We start from the raw sequence: 22,977 nt of genomic DNA, 5'->3' as shown, positions 1-22,977 counted from the left end.
AGCTATGCAATGTGACTATTTGTAAAACCATTATGATGCCAATAGCTTATATTAGGCATCGGAAGTTTATGTAGCTCTGGCTCACACAATAAGTAGTAGAAAACTTTAAAAAAGGATGAAAAAAATGAATGGTATAGAAAATATATTGCCACATTTCATTTGCTTTGAAACAAAAGGAAAGCTCAAGAATTACTGAGTAATAATATTTCATATTATATCTGGATTGTTTCATCATTATACACAGCTATTAAATTGCTATTAGCTATTAATATCTGGCCTCTTTAGCTTAATAAAGTAGACAGACCATTAATCATATGCCCGTGTTTCCCCATTAGGGGTCATCAGTATCTATTCCAGCATCATCACATAAATATGTAATTGGTCTTTAATCCAGGTCAACTTGTCAAAACACAGCATTTACAAACTTTAATAACAAAACTGAATACTTCTACAAAGGTATTTGGAAGTTTAATCCGAAATTCCTTTACTTACTGATTATCAAAAAATTATCATTACTGAATACAGATAATGAAAACTCCATTCCCTTTTCTTTTACCCTTGGAAAGCTCTCCCTGAAGCATTTTTTGTTCCATGGTATTTATTTATATTGTAAAATACTGTGAGCAAAAAAATTTAACACTATTACATTTTTTTAAATGTTGTAAAAATTTTCTATTAATTAAACATTATAAGAACAGTTTCTGTTTTCTATTGAAATCCTGACAAATCCTTGCTAAATTTTAGGTATTTTCTGTATGTTATCTAAAAATCCTTCTGAAACACAGCAGAATTTAGATAATAGGGAGGTGGAGAGTACAGGAGACAGAGGGAAACAGTCTACAAACATTCTAAATTTGTAATAATTTCAAATCGATTTCTGAGGTAAGAATTTTTAGGGGTAAATTATGAAAAGAGACAATTAACTATCATTGGCACTATTCTCAAGTAGTAGCATTTATTTTCAATAATTTTTATTTATTATTTGGATTTATTTAAAGCATTCTTCACTTTGCCTAAAATAACATTTCTTGCTTACACAGTCTTTCACTTGAGTCAGTCCAAGATTGTGTGCAAATCTAATTTTTTTTCTAAAGAAAGACACAATTGTTTTCTTTGTTAATGTCATTGATATTAATCACTTCTAGAAGTCCCTAATATTAACATATGGAGAGTATAATGGAGATATTATAAATCTGTTTAAACTTACAGCAACCTAACAGCTGGCTTAATCATATGTACTCCAGAGATTTTTCCAGAATCCTTTAATGAGGCATACTTGTTGTATTATGTACACACAATTTTAATGTGTTTGTTAGGAGTTTACATTTTTTCTTTCCTTTCTCTTTTAAAACATTCCTTTCTGGCATGCCATATGTCAGAAAACACACGTGATGTGTGTTGTTCTTCAGTAGCAGATGTGTGTTCACTGGAGACCTAAGGTTTCATTTTGTTAAACATTTATGTGACATTCACACCACAGAATTAACTGTCAATAGGTAGCACGGTTTTTTTCCCCCCACACAATTCTTTATATAATGAATATACTGACAGATGCAGCAATTCTTGGGCCAGAGAGATTGTACGAGGGTCAAGGTGCTTGCCTTGTACATGGTCAGCCCAGTTTCAGTCTCTGGTACTGCATATGGTCTCCCCAAAATTCCCAGGTATACTTCCTGAACAAACAGTCAAGAATAAGTCTTGAGCACCCTCTAGTGTGGCCCGACCCCCATCTCAAAGGCAGCTTCTCCTCATTGTGACAAAAATTATTTATCAACCGGAACACCTTCAATTATTACTATTTTTAAATTTAAATGAAATAATTTAAATTATTACTATTTTTAATTTGGGTTTTTGTAACATGCCCAGAAGTGCTAAGGGCTTACTTCTGACTCAGCATTCAGGGATCATTCCGGGAGGGGCTCAGCATACTGTATCGGTTGCCGGAAATCCAACCTGGGTCAGCCACATGCAAGACACATGCTCTACCTGCTAAATTATCACTCAGACCCCCTAATTTTAATGTTAAATATTTGAGACAAAAATTTTCTCTTCTAGTAAATGCAAGGATAATGTTTTCAAAATTCATAATTGGTATTATTATTAACAGTTCTGTAATATATTAAAACACATTTCACTTTTTTCACAAAGCAATAATTTCCATCATCTGTTTACTTACAATGTATATAAGATTTTAGGAATCATAAAATTAATATGTAGACATGGAGGAAAATATTATGAAATTTAAAATCTTTCTATTAGTGAATCAGAATATGGGCCATACCTAATGGTGCTCAGGGACTATTCCTGGCTCAGTGCCCAGGAATTATCCTTGGTGGTGATGCAGAAGTGAGTGTTGAATTATATGCAGTGCAAGAGATTGATATGATATCTAACACATTTTATGCATGCACCTTACCTTCTATACTATTTCCTGAGTCTGAAATTTTAAAATTAACATCACAGATATAGCATTTTTCGAGCCCTAGATAAATTGATTAATGATATTAAGAAATATATAAAATGTTTGCCAAAAATTAAGACCAAAGAGGGCAAGCAAATAATTTATTACTCACAGAAAGATATATTTTCTGAGAATTTACACTGCAAGACATTTAACTATAGAGTAAACTGGTCTTATATACAGAAAAAAAGCTATCTTAATATAATTTTAATTATTTACATCAATTGTATATAATATTCCAGAAAATGGACAGTCACTGTTTAAATGTTTATTTCCTTAAGAACCCTATGTAGTGGAAGGTATGGTATTAAGTCAAAAAAGCAAGCTAAGACATAAAATTAGGACTAACTGCCATTTTATAATATATTGTTACTTAATAATTTACTTATTTCTCTCCTTCACTGCTGGTGGGAATGCCGACTGGTTCAGCCTTTTGGAAAACAATATGAACGTTTCTCAAAATACTAGAAATCAAGCTCCCATTAGACCCCAGCAATACCACTCTGGGAATATATTCTGGAGATGCAAAAAAGTATAGTAGAAATGACATCTGCACTCGTATGTTTATTGCAGCACTAAATACAGTAGCCAGAATCTGGAAAAAAAAAAACTGAGTAGAAATGACATCTGCACTTGTATGTTTATTGCAGCACTATATACAGTAGCCAGAATCTGGAAAATAAAAACCCAAGAACAGACGACTGATTAAAGAAACTCTGGTACATATACATGATGGAATACTATGCAGTTGTTAGAATAGATGAAATATGAAATTTGCAAATAAGTGGATCGACATGGAGAATATCATGCTAAGTGAAATGAGTCAGAAGGAGAGAAACAGACATAGAAAGATTGTACTCATGGCTTGTACTTTATATGTGGAATATAAAGTAACAGAATGGGAGACTAATACCCAAGGATAATAGAGATAAGGGCCAGGAGGATAGGTCCACGGTTTGGAAGCCGGTCTCACATGTTGGGGGGTGGGGGGAAGGCAGATGGGGATAGAGAAGGGATCACTAAATGAATGATGCTAGGAGGGCTTGCTTGGGATGGGTGATAAGTGCTGAAAGTAGACTGTAGACCAAACATGTGGGCCACTTACTACCTGCATTGCAATCTGTAACACCCAGAGAGAGAGAGAGAGAGAGAGAGAGAGAGAGAGAGAGAGAGAGAGAGAGAGAGAGAGAGAGAGAGAGAGAGAGAAAGAGAGAGGGAGAGGGAGAGAGGGAGAGGTAGAGAGAGGGAGAGGGAGAGAGAGAGAGTGTGTGTAAAAGAAAATGTGCCTGCCACAGAGGCAGGTGTGGGGCTGGGGAATATTGACGGTAGAAAATGTGCACTGGTGGAAGGATGGGTATTAGATCATTTTATGACTTATATGTAATCACAAAAATTTGTAAGTCTATAACTGCGCATCATGGCGATTCATTAAAACATTTTAAAAAGTTTTTTTTTATTTTATTTTATTAAATCACCGTGTGGAAGATTACAATGCTTTCGGGCTTAGGTCTCAGTTATACAATGCTGAAACAACCATCCCTTCACCAGTGCCCATATACCACCACCAAAAAAAAAAAAAAACCCACACAGTACACCTCCCATCCCGCTCCCCCACCCCCTACCTTGTAACTGATAAGTTTCATTTTACATTCTGTTTACTTTGGTTACATTCAATATTTCAACACAAACCTCACTATTGTTGTTAGGAGTACCCCACTAGATTCAGACCTACTGTGAAGACAAATAAGGTCGCGGCCGCGCGGTTTTGAATTTCTGTACTTTAACAAGAAGTCCAGGGAGATTTCTTCCAGATATTAGATAATTGCAGGCTTGAAAACCCAATCTGTGGTCATCTTAATATGGCGGCCACCACGCCCTTCATCCCCGGAGAGAAAGAGGCGAGAGAGAGAAATACCTTTCCCCTCCCGGGCGGGCACGGGGCCAAGGCTTAGTTCTCAGGCTGGAGACATTCTGCGAGGAGTTGCCCACGCCGAAAGAGGTTTTGCTGGGTCTGGATTCACGCTTGTGCAGCTGCGGAGAGGCCGCACATGCGTGCGGCCCCCGGGATCACATCTCGGCGGTGGGAGGGGCCGGTGCCTCCCACCTTCCCAAGAGCACCCTCGTGTCCTTTTGCTGCAGTTTTTGTCGTAAATCCCATCTGTGGTCGTCTTAATATGGCGGCCACCGCGCCCTTCATCCCCGGAGAGAAAGAGGCGAGAGAGAGAAATACCTTTCCCCTCCTGGGCGGGCACGGGGCTGAGGCTTAGTTCTCAGGCTGGAGACATTCTGCGAGGAGTTGCCCATGCCGAAAGAGGTTTTGCTGGGTCTGGATTCACGCTTGTACAGCTGTGGAGAGGCCGCACATGCGTGCGGCCCCCAGGATCACCATTTTAAAAAGTTTTAAAAAATAATAATTAACTTATTTAATGCTCTTGCATTAACTCAGAAAATATTTTGCAATGGATAGTAAAAATATTGTTTAGGCTCTTGTCAAATATCTTAGAGTCATTGGTAGAGCTAGATGGGTTAAAAATTTGCTTTTCGTGCAGAAATTTGGTTTGGATCCTTGCATGGTCCTTCAAGCACTTCTAGGAACAACCCCTAAGCATAGGGCCAGGCTTATAGCCTGAGGACTACTGCTTATAGCACCCCCCAAACACACACACCCCATGAAAAGACCCTTTTAATGTACTGGAAGACAGCCAGTACATGTTGTCTTTTTGAATCTTTTGATAAGTATATTTCCCCAGGAATAAACAGGATTTCATGTGCTGTCTATAGCAGAAGCAAGGTGGGGAAAGTCATCATTATGCCTTTAAAGAGTTAATCAGATGTTTAAACTCAAAACCAAATCAAAATTGATTTAATCATTGGCAATTTGATGAAAGCTTATATTTGAGAAATGACTGTATCTTCTTAAGTGCTATGAGAAAATGTCAGAAGTATTAACTTCAACTACAATAGATAGGATAGTGTGAGAACAAAAACTTAGAAAGCATTTTTCTGTTCTGCTTAACTCATAGAATGTCCTATTTGTGTAAAGAATTATATCAAATCATGATAAATTAACTTATAGACCTGGAAAAATGTTTTAATTCTGTAATTTGTCTACTGGTTCGAGTGTTAAAGAACACATATGGAATACAACCATTTTTGATTAAGTGGAACTGATACTGAGATGTCTTTCCAGACTTCCATCAGTCAAATCCAATCTGCTGCATAAATTCATAAATTCATGTTGCATACATTCATTATAAACATGATCAATTGAAAGGTGTACCTTATTGGTGTTTTTGTTTGGGGGGGATTGTTAAGGAAGATATTTAGTCAATGCACTGAAAATTCTGTAGATTTCAGAATAAGTAGCAAAATATAGCAGTAAATAACTATTTGACAAAGATTGATATTAAATCTAGTTGCAACTAATTTGGTAACATGCAGAATAAAAGATAGCTATTAAAGACCAAAATAATAAATTAAAATGTATACACAAATAAAAGTAAATTAGAGTGTTTAATGTTTAAATACTTATCTTGATAAATTATTCTGTGTGGTTCATCAGAGATTCCTTCTAGGAATTTATGGGTATTTTAAGTAGTTCTAAAGTTGTTTGTTGTCTAGTCTTGTTTGGAGAACATAGAGAAAACATATTTGCTTAAAATTTAATGTTATTAACTCATGATACTCATCTCCCATGATTTCTATTTTATGATAAAATAATGTTCTCATTTTGCGACTTGATTGTTCAAACCATGAAGTTAGAATGTTAAGAATATTAATCTACTTATGTGGGGTGCAAGTTAGAGAAGATAATTAATTTAGCATTGTGGACTTAATTGCAATAAATCTTAAATACTTCTCTTTAAAAAATAATCCTGGTTTTCTTTTCTTGTATAATTTTGATTGTTTTACCTTCATCCAATCCTTCTGATTGTTGGCACTAATATGTTTTACTGAAAAAGACAAATATGTAACTATGATATATGTCGTCTTGCCAGGAAAAAATATTTTGGGAGCTAAAAGTGATACTTATATTCACCTGGTGTATACATGTGCTCTCTGAAAACTGGAACTGCAATTAAAATACAATATTCACTCCCCCCCCAAAAAAATCTTATTCAAAAAGAAGGAGGAAGAAAAAAGAGAGGATAAAAACTAAGAAAAAAAAGAGAGAGAGAGAAAAGGAAAAAGAAAGAGCAAACAAACTAAAACACTGTTTTTTAAAAAAGCTGGAAGCAGATTATATTTTATTATCTTGTAACCTAGTGTTTGTACAAAGGAAAAATACTAACATGGCCAAAGAAATAAGCACTAAAGAAAGAGGGAAGGCGAAAGTGTCACCCTGATAGTATTTCTATCAGTGTAGTCAGCACAGAGACTTAATTGGAGCAAAGAATGTTGGAAAATTGCTCTGATTTAGAACAGGAGACTAACACCCAAGACTAGAAGAGATAAGTACCAGGAGGTTGGCTCCACGGCCTGGAAGCTGGCCTCACATGCTGGAGGAAAGGGTGGCTCAGGTAGAGAAGGGAATACCAGGTAAATTGCAATTTGAGGACCCGCTGGGGATGGGAGATGCACATTGAAAGTACACTATAGATCAAACACGATGGCCACTCAATACCTCTATTACAAACCATAACACCCAAAAGGAGAAAGAGAACAAAAGGTAATGCCCTGCCACAGAGGCGGGGTCGGGTGGAGGGGATGAGGAGAGTGGGAGGAATACTGGGATCATTGGTTGTGGAGAATGGGCACTGGTGGAGGGATGGGTCCTTGAGCATTGTATGACTGAAACACAAGCACCAAAATTTGTAAGTCTGTAACTGTACCTCACAGTGATTCACTAATAAAAAAATTTAATTTAAAAAAAAAGAAAGAAAATTGCTCTGATTTAAAATTTAAAATGCAAACTTACATCCATTGCAGCACACAAATTTTTTATTTGTTGCCATCTTCACTGTCCATCTTCACCATTAGGATTTATTTTTCTTTCCTTTCTTTCTTTGATTCCTCCCCTCCTCCCCACACCACCCCTCCTCCTCCTCCCAAGTCCTTTCTAAAAAAGAATAGGAACTCCACACTTGAATTTCCATTCTCCATTAGGAGCCAATCTCTACAACTATGAACTTTCCTGGGGAACTCCCAGTTTCAGTGCCATAAATTAAATTCTACAAAATGGATTTATCATGTGCTACAAAAAATAAAATATAGATGTTTATGAGCTTAATAGCTTGCACTACAACATTAGCACCACTTCCTTGATCATATTAATGGCAGGGACGACATTGTTTCAAAAACCACCTTAGTCTAAAGCCAAAAGAATTTAATGTACAAAATGGCTGTATATTTACAACAGACAAATGTGCAGCACAGTTGCATTTGCAATTGATTGAAAAAGACATTGAATTATATGTCATTCTTTGGAGAAAATTTTACTTTTAGATTTATTTTTTGGGGAAAATCAAACAGCTGCTTTTAGTTTAAATAGTTTATTCTTGCTAAAAGCGATGGCAGTCCAGAAACATTTTTCTATCAAGGTTTATCTCCACTTGTTAAGTTTAGATAAGAGACTGCCAGATTTTCTGCTTCAAAAGAGATAAGAACAAATGTAGCCACAGACACTACTCATTTATCACTAATATGTATGACTTTACAGAACAAAGTAAAAATGCATCTATCTCTGCTTAGAAAGAGGATACATTTGAATTAGGACAAGAGAGAAACATCAGATATTTAATTTCAAAAGATAGCAGCTCAAGTTTTGCACAAGAGGAGAGGATAATTCACAATACAATAAAGATACTTTTTAAACTAAAGATGATTAGTTTTTAACTTTACTACACTCACGTGTTTTTAAAGATTTTTGGAGAAAGCTACATATTTAAAAACAATCCATTATTATTTTAATGCTTAGGATTGAAGCATAATGATTTCTCCCATCCAAGAAGTTTTTTAAATATTTTATAGCTAAAGAATATACTTTTTTATCCCCCCATTAACACTTAACTGCATAATACTTAAACATTTAAGTAAATTATTGGCACATTCTATGCAGTTAGATATGCTAGTCACAATGTTAAAAGTTGATTGATTGAAGGACAAAAAAGAATCATTTAGAGGGAAAGATACAAAAATAAAAATAAAAACAAGTGCTTAGAATGTAGTAGAGTATTTGAAAGAAATATGCGTGAGAAAGTTACATGTAAAATAAGATTGATGAAAATGTGGTTTGGGGGACTAGGGCTTAAATAATAGTATTATTGCAAATAAAAAAATGAAAGAGGACAATATATTCTATTTAAGGGTCATGGAAAGGCACTGAATATAAAAGGATATTAGAAATTTGGGGACAAATATATCATGACTTGATGTCACTGAACCAGGTACTTATATGACCTAATGAGAAACAATATATATATGTATATATATATATATTTGTGTCAAGTAATACACAAAAATTAGCTGAAACTTTGTCAAAATAAAGTTTTGACCTGGTACCTTTCTATCATGAGAGATAAGTAATGCACTGTAGCACTGTTTTCTTGTTGTTCATCAATTTGCTCAAGCATGCACCAGTAACATCTATGTTATGAGACTCATTGTTACTGTTTTTGGCATATAAAATACGCCACAGATAGCTTGCCAGGCTCTGCCTTGCAGGTGGACTACTCGGTAGCTTGCCAGGCTCTCCGAAAAGGATGGAGGAATTGAACCCGGGTCGGCCTACCCTCTGTGCTATCGTTCCAGGTAAGTAATATATATATATATATATATCTAATATACATGGAATAACCAAGTTAAATAAAAGAAGATTGTTGGGTTCATTGGTGATGGATGTGTGTTTAACTTATTTGCATGGGAAATATTGTACGTCACAGAACATCAATAAAAATAAATAAAATTATTAGGGAAGTGCAAGCTACAGCAACCAGAAAGATAGTACAGCTGTTGTGGTGGTTGCCTTGCACCTGGTTAACCCTGGTTCCATCCTCAGTACCACATATGGTCTCCTAATTATTATCATGAGTGATTCAAGATCAGAAAGCCACAAGTGACCCCAGCACAACATTGTGTGTGCCTCCAATGAAGGAGTTATAGGTGAGGGACCCCTCTCAAAACCTCAAAGTGGTTTCCTTGTCTAACCACTGAAATTAAATGATTTTTGGGGGTGGTGGTGTTGGGCCACACCTGCCAATGATCATGGGTTAAATCTGGTGTTGCTCAGAGGACCTTGTGCAGTGAGTAGCAGGGGACAGGGGAGGGGAGGATATAACCAGGATGTCTACATGCAAATGAAAATATTTTTCTACAAGGGTATGCTCAGGAGGGGTTAAGATGATGGTGCCAAAGAAATTATAGGAAAGAAGCCAAATTGTGTTCGCCTGTGTCTTTGGAAGAAATTTTTTGTTGTAAGAGTGTTCCAACAGGGGCTGGAGCGATAGCCCAGTGGGTAGGGTGTTTGCCTTGCACGTGGCCAACCTGGGTTCCATTCCCAGCATCCCATATGGTCTCCTGAGCTGAGCACCGCCAGGAGTGATTCCTGAGTGCAAGCCAGGAGTAACCCCTGTGCATCACCAGGTGTGACCCAAAAAGCAAAAAAAAAAAAAAAAAGAGTGGTCCAACATATGTGTGAATAAATAAATCATGGTAAATATATATAATGGAATGCTATTCAGCTGTGAGAAAGGATGACATTTAGCAGTGTGTTACAGCTTGATAGAATTAGATGGTACAATGCTAAGGAAACTGAGTCAAAAAGAAAAAAAACAAATATCAGGTACTGTTGCTCATATTAGTATTCAAAGAATCAAAGAAAAGGCTTAGACCATCTCTAATGCAACAAATCCTAAGACATAACCAGTAATACAGGGAGCTGAGAAGGCTGGAAGGTGGACGAAGGGGGAAGGAACCATGGAATAATGATAAAGGGGTTTTAAAAAGCTGATGGAGGGGTTGGTGTAGAGCTTGCAACTAAAGAGCAATAACTTCAATACTAGTGTGAATTATAACACCTCAAAAACAATAGCAAGGGCAAAACTGTGAGGAAGGGCGCATCCAACATCAGTTTGAGAACAAATCAGTTTCCTTTGTTCTGGGTGTGTTTGGAAAACGGTTTGGGAGATTTGTTAATTCCTTCTTGTCAGTGATTTGAAATTGGGGAGGCTTCCTGTCATATGTATCTAGACTTTACAGTCAGGCTCCAGCCACATCAGACTCTAAAACTCGGTAAAGGTGGAGCTTACCTACTCAGCATTGACAGAGAAGGAGGCGAAGTTTGGAGGCATCCCTGCAAAAAGACAGTGAGTTTGACAGTTAACAAGGGAGAAAAACATTTTCCAAAAATAATACCAGTGGGGAAAAGGTGAAAGTAGAATGTAAGAGAAAGTCCAATTTGCTTAAATAATCAATGGGTCTTACTTTATTCTGTATTTCTACACACACACACACACACACACACATACTTTTGAAAGATACATATACATTTGTGTATATTTATTCAGAAATATATCTATTCAACATCTCTTAGCATGTATTTTGATTTTGATCTTTTATTTTTTCTAGGTATTGAAGATAGTATCTCTAATCATATTGTACACAGATACATACACACACAAGATTGGGACTAGAGAGATAGTAATATTGGTAAGGTGGTGTCTTTCATGTGGCTAACCCAGGTTCAATCCCTGGCACCACTTATGGTCCCCTGAGTTCCACCAGAAGTGATTCCTAAGTGGAGAACCAGAAGTAAGCCCTGAGCCCCGAACAACCACCAGGTGTGTGCGCATCCCCCTCTCCACCCTGGGTAAGAGGCGGAGAATGAAAATATAATAAGAGGCAGAAATAACTACTTTTATGCTTTATAGGGCTCCATAAAATATCAAATGTGAATTGAATTTTAAAATAAGGTAAAAATATTTAAAGCAAATAAATGATCATCCAAGAAAAAGAAAATATGATGTATAAATCCAAACACCTGTAGAACTTTATCAGCTTGATTTCAATGTATCACTTGTCATCCTGTTGATCTTCGATTTGCTCAATCGAGCACCAGTAACGTCTCCATTCATCCCTGTCGTGTGCTAGTGTAGCCCAATGGTATTTGCTCAATCCAGAAACACAAAGAGCCCCAAACCGTTCATTCAGGGTTTTTTTTTTTTTTTTTTTTTTGCTTTTTGGGTCACACCCGGCGGTACACAGGGGTTACTCCTGGCTCTGCACTCAGGAATTACCCCTGGTGGTGCTCAGGGGACCATATGGGGTGCTGGGAATCGAACCCGGGTCGGCCGCGTGCAAGGCAAACGCCCTCCCCGTTGTGCTATTGCTCCAGCCCCCATTCAGGGTTTTGACGAAGAAATCTGACCATCTCGTTGGTGGGCGGCCACGCGGTCTTTTGACATCCCATGGAATCCAGTCGGTAACAGCTCTAGTCCAGCAGTCATCTCCAAATCGCATTATGTGTCGACCCATCTAATTTTTGACGCCTTGACAAACGAAACAATGTCCCTGATTCTTGACCATCAACAGAGGTCGGAACTCCGGATTCCTTCTTGGATTTCAATGTAGCATAAATTATTCAGTGGGATTTGTAATCAGTGAAATCAGAGACAAAGAGACTGGACTAGAAAGAGCTGTGCACATTCCTAAAACGGATATTTATTTTATAGAGACATATAGAGTAGGAAAAGCCGTTAAGGAAAGGAAGGTCTCATGACATATTTTTGTTTAAGAAATTAATCTAAGAATCATATGCAGATAGTGAATTAGAGAATGAAGCTGGGGAAAAGACAGTTCAGATAACATGTTTTTCAAGCATCAGTCATTTTCAATAAAAAATTATCAGTATACCTGTGCATGTCTTTGCTTAATAATTTACTTTATCTCAATTTGTTTTAAAATTCAAATATATTCACAAGAAAAACTGAAAATAAAACAAATTACTTTCATAATTTATTCTTCCAAGCAATTTATAATAATCTACTGTGCTTCCCGTAGCACATAAACAACTTGATATACAATGTCACTGTCATTATCAGGGAGAACAAAACAGAAAGGATAAGTTTGGAAGATACTAAGAGAGATACTCACTAGTCTAGTAACTTATTGGTGATAGTATATTATTAGTTAAATTTATTTTTAAGGCAACACCCATTAGTGCCTGAGGACTATTCCTGGCTCTGTGCTTAGAGGGCCATGCATTGCCAAAGAGTGAATTGGAACCTACCATTTGCAAGAAAGGTGCCTTAATGCATGTGCTATCTCTCAAGACCCTAAGTTTCTATTATACAACTAAGATATCCTGAACAGTGTTGTAAGTACTTTTGCCTACTGAGAATAACGTTTTCTCCATTTTGAATTTTTTTATGTTTTAAATAGAAAATGAGGCATAGAACTTAAAAGGATAGGCCTCAATATTTCATTTGTTTTTGTGCCACAGCTGAAAATACTATGGCTACCCCTGACTCTGTCCTTAGGATCGTACCTGACTACACTTGGGAGACCCTATTCAGTGTAGGGGATTGAACCCAGGTCAGGCACATGTACAGCAAGTTTCTTGCCCACTCTCTGGCCCATGTCTCAGTATTTTTTAATCCCATTTGATTTTTTTTCTATAAGTTAGGTGAATAGAATTTCAAAAGGTATGTGTGTGGAGGGTTCTATATCATTGTGGAAGTTAACTTTTATTGGATATTTTCAAATTCATATTGATATGTTGTCCTAGAAAAAGCACAGGGACAACTGAAGATACCAGAGGAGCATTTATTGACAATGAAATGTCTTCATTTGAGATTAATGTCCATCGGTACAGGTGGAAAACAGCTTCAGAGAGAGGGACTTGGGGTCTGGTTTTATGCCCAACAGAAGGAGAGTGAAATAACAGCTCTATGTATTCAAATTGCTTTTCAGGAGCCTGAGATATATTCATTAGAGAGAACAGCAAGCATGTGCAATTGAGAAATGCAGGAAGAACATCCATAGAGTCTATAGAAAATAATGAAGAAATATCATCAGGGGTGTATGGTTTAGAATGGTAATGATGATTGACGGGATTTGTGGTCAAAGTGGGTTTGCAGTCTCCCCTGGCCTGTGCTGTGTGGCCAGTGGTCCCAGAGGTCTGGGGTCCTTATCAGCACAGAACTGTTCTTAAGATTTCCTTTTGGCCTGATTGGGGTCAAGAGGGCACTGGGGTGGTTTCTTCCCCCTTAGTACAGTTCTCAAGCCCTCAATTTACAAGCCTCAGGCTAGTCGACAGGGGTAGAGGAGGGAGGAGTTGGGCTGGGAGAATGGGCAAAGCTGAAAAAAAACACAAGCTTTAACAAAAATGGTTTTATTGTATTAGTAATATTAAATTCAGGGGGCACAGATGGCATATTTTTTCCCTGCTTCCAAAGACAAAATTTTGATGTCCCACTAGCACAGAAATTTCCCTATGGAGCTGTTCTTAAAGACTGACAGCAAACTGAGAATTAAAATAACCCTTGAATCAATAGTCTATAATTCAAAGGTGAAGCTATGAAAATTTAATTGAAATTCTACCTTCTGGTAATCTTTTGTTTTAAATTTTATGAATATCAAGTCTGTATACTCTGTTAGGTACTAGAATGATAGGATTGGACACACACGTATCTTCTGTCGTGACATTTGTGTTCTAGCAAGAGAAAAGAAGATTCCAAATTCTTTCAGTGTGCTGGATAGTCCTGAGTGGCATGGGAAATGAGCAAGGAAAAACAGGGGAAGCCAGAAATGGGAATGCAGTTTATAATGAATAGACAAGAGGAGGACTCAGTGATAACGCTGCACTTTGATGAAGATCTAAAGGACCTCACCATAAAAATACTCAAGTAAAAGTATTCTCTGCAGGGGTAGAGAGTGAGAGCTAGAAGTTGATTAAAATCATATATATCCACTCCACTACCTTCAGAGTGGAAGTGGAAGACAAAGCACCGAACCCTCCAAAAACTACTTTTTAGAGTGACACTTTGCTGACCATTAGAGTGTATAATAGGCAAAAGCACGGAGTAGGCAAGTTAGCATCTAGCTTTTCCTTGAGAAAAAGCTGGGAATGGGTTTAACAGATGCAGGCAAGAGACAAGAGGGCAAAAGCATTCTCCCTACTGCGAGTCATAGATTACTCCTAGGTGAACAGAACATCTATTTTCAAAAATATTCCAGCCTGTGCCAGGTTGTGTTCAAAGGATTGCTTTTCCACACTGAATTTCCTTTGTTATCATTGAGTATGTATCCACCTCATTGAATTCATGACTGAAATAAAGCCAATGCCATGCTTATATACAACAGCTGTTTCCTGGTACACTGTAGAATAATTGAAGGTAGGAAATTTAAGCACCATAAAAATGCAATTAATCACTTTTTTTGGTTAGAGTTTCCCCACTTAAATGTATCTTATTCTCAACAGTTCTGAATTCAGTTTATAGATATAAGAATCTCACTTTAAAAAGAATTTCTTATATTGTTTAAATATGCATTTGACTAGTAAAATTATTCAAAAGAAGAAAACAAGCTCCAAATAAAGGATATTATTCAAATGAATCTTTTATATCTCCCGTTGGATTGTTTGTTTCTGAAATCTTAAAAGGGTGCCTATAATATTCAAAAGTTGTACAAGTGGCACAAATGTTAGCAAAAACCCAATAAGATATGCTGCATGAATATCTAATATTGACTTCATGAGAATCAGGAACTTACATTTAGAAGGCTTATTATCATGAAGCTGCATGAAGTTCTCATGCCTTACAAAAAACAGATACAGGCTGAGGAGATGGTTTGAAGGACTAGACCACAGGATTTTGTATGTAGGAGGCCTTGATTGGACGTAATACTACATGATCCCCCAAGGACTACAGGTGGGTCTCCTGAAAACTGATGTGGAAGGAGTTTGCCGAGTACTAAAAGGTGAGAATTCCCCCTCCAAAAAGAGGGAAATATACTACAAGTAGGTAAGGATAGACAGGGATATAGCTCAAGTAATAGTTCGATCCCTAGAAATGCAAAAAATGAGATTAAATTAAAATTAAGAACAGAGGATGGGATACTCTAGAACTTCTGTGTCAGCCAAAGGATGCATGTAAATTGAAATTTACATTATAATAATATCAGAAAATACATGTGTTGGCTTACTTGAATTGGTTTATTGTGAAAAAAAGACGTCTTTTCTGCCTTGTAATATTTTTCATATTACCTAAAGACTACCCTAAAGACTACATTATTTCGCTGGCCCTTGATTTATAAATTTCTTATACTATTGTTATAGGTCTTATAGAACAGAGTTTCCCCATTTTTTTGGCCTACCATTCTCTTTTCTACTACCTCTAAATGAAAAAACAAAACAATAAAACCAGTGCTCCCTGTAATACCCAGCCTACTAATGTTCCCTCTCCTCATCTTTCTGGTGCATCATGGACCCATATTGCTCCTTTGGGAAACGCTCATACAATTCTAAGTATGCGCTTCATGTTACTTATTTAACTTAAATTTCTTGAGCACTGACTGTTTAGGAAACACTCATACAACTTCAAAGTAAGCGCTTCATGTTACTTATTTGACTTCAATTTCTTGAGCACTGACAGTTTTCCAGGTAAGGTGCTAGACTAAGAGGAAAACAGAAAGAAGCATCAAGCAAATATTACTTCCCAGAAATTTGTGTTCTAATGGAAACAGAAACATAATGGTAATATAATATGATAATGTGTGCTATGAAAAAGACAAATGCAATTGTTTTATGACTGAAGAAGGAAATGTTTATTCTCTCTAAGGAATTCTTGAAAGATTTCCCAGAGGCGGTGAAACTTTAATTGATTATAAAATATAATAAAACTTCAACAGATAAGTCCTGCAGAAGGGAGGTAAGATAACACCCGTGAAAGCGTAAAGTTGTGATGCTATATTATGTGATGAATGAGAATAAGCTGTGTGTGAGGTTGTGGTTGGCAAGGGAGAAGATGGGAACACGACAGTTTGGCTCTCTTAAACATTAGAATTTTAGACTGTATTTTAAGAAAGTTCTAAGATATAGGCAGAACCTCTTTTAAAATTATTTTCATTGAGCAATCATTGTTTGCATCTTTATTTTGTGGGTTGTTTTCTGGGCTTTATTTGTGTGGGGGGGCTTGGGGGTTCAGAGGAATTGTTGGTTTTACAGACCAAATTCGGGCTCATCTCAGCTAGAAAGCCTAACTTAACCACTGAGCTACATTCCTGGGATCTTTATTGGACAGCTTTAAATAGAACTACTAAATTTATTTTTAGAAATATAAATTGTGATGCAATGTAAAACAAATATAATTAGGTTAGTGATGATGAATGCCTAGTGAAAAGAAGAAAATACTGCTTTATAGGGAGAGATATAAGTACATCTATAGATAAGTATCTATACAGATATGGTCTAGATATGGTCTAATATCATATTTAGTTTTTATCTCTACTTATTAAGTTCTTAGAGCCAGTTTTCTTTTATTCATTCATTTTTTTTAAATTGAATCACCATGAGATACACAGTTACAAAGCTGTTCACCATTAGGTTTCAGTTATACAATGTTACAACACCCTTCTCTCCACCAGTGTACATTTTCCATCATCAATTTTCCACCATCAATGACCCCTTTCCCTCCCACTCCCCATTGTTTCTTTACCTACCTTGGGGGAATAATAACAGTGATAGATAGCCCTTCTCATTCAAAAATAATACTTTAGAATTGAAATGCTGATCTATATAAATGCAACTGAAGTTGAGTATAGTTCAATGTGGTGAGTATAGAATGAAGTCTGATATGGGGAGAAGAAATGTTCTGTAAATGTGATCATAGAAAAATTCAGGGGACAGTATTTATAAAAAACAAATCTACAAGTTGATTAAAATATAAAAACATTGTTGAAATAAACTACGTATTATTATTTAATAGACTACAACTTCAATGATATTGCCAAGCTTTTAATATCACATTAGTGATACATTATTTGCAATTTTACCTCATATTATAATATTATTTGCATTCTTTGCATTTAATTGTCATGTAATGTATTAATTTTTATTACAGATGCAAAACTTTGCAAGATGCACATCATTCAATGAGGTATTGATTTCTTTTACATCATGCTAACAGAAATTTCTTTTACATTATGCTGAGATGAGAGCATTAAAAAAAAAAAATCCCAGGTCTTCTGACATAGGGACTCAGCACACAAATATGCAAAGGGGAAGCTGTGGCTTTACCTTAATGAAGATAAAGCTGACATTGAGCTAGTCCAGGGAGGGTGACTGAGGAGCCACACTGAGGTATGCTTCATCTCATTTCTGGTTACTAAACATCAGCTGCTGCCTGCATGGGCAGTGGAGGCAATCTGGGAGGCTTAGAATTAAGTAAATAAAGATAAATCTCTCCCTTTATTTCACACAGAATTAGAAGCAAAACAGGTCACAGACCATGGTGATAAATAGCATAAAATTAAATTTCAGCATATGGCACCTACTGCCATACAGAGTGTTTCAGAGACTCCAGCCAGAGCTGAGTGTCTTTCTGAATGATAAATTGAAAGACAGAAGATTATGAAAAGGATTTATGTATTAATCTATAGTTTTTTTAAAAAAAAACTCTTGTTCTGAATTTGCACAAAGAAATTGGCACTGTTCTAAAGGGGTAAATGCTATTTTTCATGTAAAGAACTCAGATTTGCTCTTTTAAATACTTGATGAACATCTTGTATTTGTACATATTATTTTTTTCTGCTCAGATATCCCAAGGCTGAGAGAGAACATTTGGAAAAACACAAACTAAAATTACTTGCTAATCCAATACATCAGGTTTAATTTCTTTTCTCCCTCAATTGAATTGTGTATTTCTAAGATCAACCATGACAGTGTACCTGCCAAATCCCATTGATTGAATTTTTCCTATATTAAATGTGTGTCAGTTATACATTATAGAGTAATAAAATGTAGCTAAAAGTAGCAAGAATAATTTAAAATCTCTCTTTCATCCATCACTTTATGGCTAGAAGTGCCATCATTTCATTTCTTGCAGTCCAGTAGTTTTCTCTTTCATTTTTATTTTCACTGAATAATATCTGTTTATCCATATCTCTATCATATTTCTTTATCTATCTCTATAAATCTGCGTATATAGAGGTATCTATATCTGTAGAGCTGTATTCTGATAGATATAACAGAATATAACATAAGCATTTCACATGTAGACTTAGCAATATAACTTTTGAATAGAAGAAAAATATGTAGGATAACATTGGTTTGTCCTGTCTCCCTTGACACAAGGAGCTTAGGTTTATTGGGTTACACACATTACAGTGCTCTTGAGGCAATTCCAGTCTTCTGTGTTTATCTTTAACTTCTCTGTGCTCTGCTTCCCGTATCTGCTAATCACTTATATCCCCAAATCAGACCCTGTGACTTGTAAGTTCAGATCCTTCTAAGGACTCTGGATTTTGCATTTGTAAGTGAAATATTGTGTTTCTCTTTCCCTTATGTCCTTTGCATAGTTTACTTTAGAGCAATGTCCTTTTTGTATAGACACAGGAAGACAGTTAATGCTGTGCTTTTGTAATTTGGGAGTTAATTGATTCTGAATAATATTTACTCCTGGCATCTGTCATATTTATTCAACTTACACCTCAGTTGCCCTTAATTCCTAGCATCCTAAAAGCAGAGTCCCGATGAAAGAACTTGAGGAACCCATGGCAAGCGGTAAGCTACCCTGACATAGAAACAGGACAGGCCAAGTGCCATAAAAGTTATAATAAGTTAAGAGCGCAGTCATGGACAAACTCTGTCATGACCCAAAGCAAAGTGACTGGACAAGGGCCCTGCTAGGGTTCGAAAAGACTAATCTGGCCTGAGGATTATAGTCGGGGATCTATAGTGAGATGACCCAAGGAGAGCCATGCCTTAAGCTTAATTTATCTCTTACTGTGTCCATAAAAGATGACCAGAAAGATTATTAAGAAGTAAATCTCACGGAACTAAGCAATCTAGTAAAAACAGAGATCAACAAATGGGACTACATTAAACTAAAAAGCTTCTGCACCGCAAGAGATACAGTGACCAGAATCCAAAGACTATCCACAGAATGGGAAAGGATATTTACACAATACCCATCAGATAAGGGGTTGATATCAATGGTATATAAAGCACTGGTTGAACTCTACAAGAAGAAAACATCCAACCCCATCAAAAAATGGGGCGAAGAAATGAACAGAAACTTTACCAAGGAAGAAATACGAATGGCCAAAAGGCACATGAAAAAGTGCTCTGCATCACTAATCATCAGAGAGATGCAGATCAAAACAACCATGAGATACCACCTCACACCACAGAGATTAGCACACATCCAAAAGAACAAAAGCAACCGCTGTTGGAGAGGATGTGGGGAGAAAGGGACCCTTCTTCACTGCTGGTGGGAATGCCGACTGGTTCAGCCCTTCTGGAAAACAATTTGGACGATTCTCAAAAAATTAGATATTGAATTCCCATTTGACCCAGCAATACCACTGCTGGGAATATATCCCAGAGAGGCAAAAAAGTACAATCGAAACAACATCTGCACATGTATTTTCATTGCAGCACTGTTTACAATAGCCAGAATCTGGAAAAAACCCGAATGCCCCAAAACGGATGACTGGTTGAGGAAACTTTGGTACATCTATACAATGGAATACTATGCAGCTGTTAGAAAAAAGGAAGTCAAGAATTTTGTAGTTAAGTGGATGGGCATGAAAAGTTTCATGCTGAGTGAAATGAGTCAGAAAGAGAGAGACAGACATAGAAAGACTGCACTCATCTATGGTATATAGAATATCAGAGTGGGAGACTAATACCCAAGAATTGTAGAAATAAGTACCAGGAGGTTGACCCCATGGCTTCGAGGCTGGCCTCACGTTCCGGGGAAAGGTCAACTCAGAGAAGCGATCACCAACTACATTGTAGTCGAAGGCCATATGGGGGAAGGGAGTTGCGGGCTGAATGAGGGCTAGAGACTGAGCACAGCGGCCACTCAACAACTTTATTGCAAACCACAACAGCTAATTAGAGAGAGAGAACAGCAGGGAATGCCTTGCCACAGTGGCAGGGTGGGGTGGGGGGGAGATGGGATTGGGGAGGGTGGGAGGGACACTGGGTTTACGGGTGGTGGAGAATGGGCACTGGTGAAGGGATGGGTTCCCGAACTTTGTATGAGGGAAGTATAAGCACAAAAGTGTATAAATCTGTAACTGTACCCTCACGGTGATTCTCTAATTAAAAATAAATAAATTATTTAAAAAAAAAAAGAAGTAAATCTAAGATGATTGTTTATGCTCTAAGGAAGGAGAAGAAATTAGATGAAATTCTGCCCTTGAGCAGATCTCCTAGCAGGAGGAGATCTTTGTCTTAGAAGAGCTCCCCCACTTATCCAAGGAAGGCCTTTATATATGTTGATTGTATAGTTGCTACCCTCAGCCTTAGAGTTTGGACTCTTGACTAGAAGTGAGACAGGGGCAGCACACACAGCGGGCCCTTCCCGCCCCCAGGAAAGTATGAGACAGGAATGAGGGTCGTTGTGAGACTGGAATGGAGTGCGCAGTGAGATTGGAATAGGTGCACAGGAAGAATGGAATAAACAGTAGGGCAGAGATTGGAATAAATGACAACTGTTCACCAACCACTTGGTAGCCCTGTTCCCTCCTTCATGTGTCTGTTGGCAGCAGCTGCAGGCCAGGGTGAGGAAGCAGTTCGTGGTCACCAAACCCATGGCGGGACAATGCCACACGCACACACTTTCTGAAGACAAAAAATATATCTATGAGGTTTTCCTGCATATTACATACATTTTCCTCTTGACTACAGCTTTACTCCTCTGCAGTGATGGTTGGCTATGTTGCAGACTAAGGCTCTTCCACAGAGAAGACTTGTCTCACTATGTTTAGAAACAATTGATACTCAAACTATGGCCTGCAGGGCTCTACTTTCATTATCTGGCTATTTCCCTCTAAACCTTTTCTTCCACTACACTCCAGATTCTTCTTTTGACATTAAAATCTCCTTGATCCTCTCATTATCCAAATAAATACAACTACTTTTTTTCTGGGCTGGAGCGATAGCACAGTGGGTAAGGCATTTGCCTTGCACACGCCGAACCCAGTTCTATTCCTCTGCTCCTCTCAGAGAGCCCAGCAAGCTACCGGGAGTATCCTGCATGTACGGCAGAGCCTTGCAAGCTACCCGTGGAGTATTCGATATGCCAAAAACAGTAGCAACAAGTCTCACAATGGAGACTTTACTGGTGCCCGCTGGAGCAAATCAATGAGCAACGGGATGACAGTGCTACAGTGCTACTTTATTCTACTCTCCTGTTCTACTCATTTCACATGTCTTCTCTCTGCTTCTAGGAGACAGAGTTGCCTCTTAACTCTACTAGGACCTCACACATTATATTACTTACCCCCTTCTCTTTTTTTCCCTCATTTCTGAAAGGATTTCTTTTTGTTTTTTTCTTTTTGGGGGGCCACACCTAGCAGTATTTAGGAGGCTACTTTCGACAGGGTGTTTGGGGGTCATGCCTGTGGTCCTGAAGATCTAACATGGGCATCCTGCTTTTGAAGTGTGCTTTCTATCCCTTTTAACTATCTCCCTGGTCCCTGATTTTACTTATATTGTTTGTAAATTAATGTGTTTATTCACTCTCTGGATCTTTCACTGGTATATTCTCACTGTCACTGTCATCCCGTTGCTCATTGATTTGCTCAAGCAGGCAGCAGTAATGTCTCCATTGTGAGACTTGTTAATGTTTTTGGCATATCGGATACGCCACGGGTAGCTTGCCAGGCTCTGCCATAAGGGTGAGATACTCTTGGTAGCTTGCCAGGCTCTCCGAGAGGGGCGGAAGAATCAAACCTGGGTTGGCTGTGTGCAAAGCAAATGCCCTACCGCTGTGCTATGGCTCCAGCCCTTAGGTGATGTTACCACATTGAAATTAGCCAGAGTGAACATTACTTTGATTTGCCGGCCAGAGGGCCTGATGAACTGGCTGGAGCTTTGCCCCCTTTCCATCAGGAGAGCATCACCCGCAGACTGCTGAGAATTCCCTGGGGGGAGCCGTCCAGCTTCCTGGGCCTGTGCTGTCTGGTCATCTCCCAAGTCCCCTCTGACCCATGCTGGCTTTAGACTTCCCCTGGCTTTTTTTTTCTTTGGCTTTGCTTTTTGGGTCACACCCAGCGATGCACAGGGGTTACTCCTAGCTCTGCCCTCAGGAATTAATCCTGGCGGTTTTCGGCGGACTATATGGGATGCTGGGAATCAAACCCGGGTTGGCTGCGTGCAAGGCAAACACCCTTCCTGCTGTGCCATCGCTCCAGCCCCTGATATTCTCTGGCTTAACTGCTCTTTTCATCACTTTGGTTTCAGAGCTTTCCTCCGCCTTGGTCAGAATAACTTTCCCGAAGCCCACAGATTCTTCACAGAAGTTTTGAAGACAGACCCAACGAATGCAGTGGTAAGGCAGTGTGAGAGA

The sequence above is a fragment of the Sorex araneus genome, chromosome 1 (assembly GCF_027595985.1).
Source record: "Sorex araneus isolate mSorAra2 chromosome 1, mSorAra2.pri, whole genome shotgun sequence".
Lineage (NCBI taxonomy): Eukaryota > Metazoa > Chordata > Mammalia > Eulipotyphla > Soricidae > Sorex > Sorex araneus.
The sequence above is the reverse complement of the archived record's forward strand: the minus strand, read 5'-3'. Positions refer to the sequence as shown.